Source organism: Penaeus monodon, chromosome 24, assembly GCF_015228065.2.
Source record: "Penaeus monodon isolate SGIC_2016 chromosome 24, NSTDA_Pmon_1, whole genome shotgun sequence".
NCBI classification, from domain to species: domain Eukaryota; kingdom Metazoa; phylum Arthropoda; class Malacostraca; order Decapoda; family Penaeidae; genus Penaeus; species Penaeus monodon.
The window spans coordinates 31,772,414-31,773,119 of record NC_051409.1 but is presented as its reverse complement, the minus strand read 5'-3'; positions in this window follow the sequence as shown (position 1 = coordinate 31,773,119).

Below are 706 nucleotides of genomic sequence, written 5' to 3'. Positions count from 1 at the left end.
AATTTCCGACTCTGACATAAAATATTTCTTAGTATTTGAATGTATCTATGTGATGAATAAACGTGATAAAAAAAAGTATATGCATATAAATATCCACACATATCAAACACAATTAATATTTATTTCACGTGGTATTTATCAAGTTCCTCTTTTTTATTAATATTTTTTTTAGCATAAGATCTCCCTTGCGTACATATATTGCATATCCATTCATGCGGAAAGACAGCTGTGCAATTACACATTCATAGACCGTGTTATAAAATGTATGAATCGTTATACCTATATTCTGCACGAGACTCTTTAGCCAAACACCACTACATAATGAGTTTTAGATTATGCACTGATTTATCTTCCTTTCTGCTCTTCTCATAGCAGAAATTCCCATTTGTTCAGCTTAGAGGGATATTATATAAGCCTATAAAGGAAGGCCTTATATGGCTTAAAGTATTGAAGATGGGCTTAATTCAAATAATGAATCAGATGTCTGTAAGTGAAACATTTTATTGATATTTTAGGAAAAATCATAATATATTCGTCTATCATTCACAAAGCACAGTGCTAATAATTATTATAATATCTATATTTTCACAAACCCATTTACTATTAGTACTCGGTATGTGATAACTTGATGATTATTTTTTCAAGCGTAAATTAAGCAAGTAAAAATAAATCAATAGATAAACAGTCCAGTTTCAGTTAACAAAAA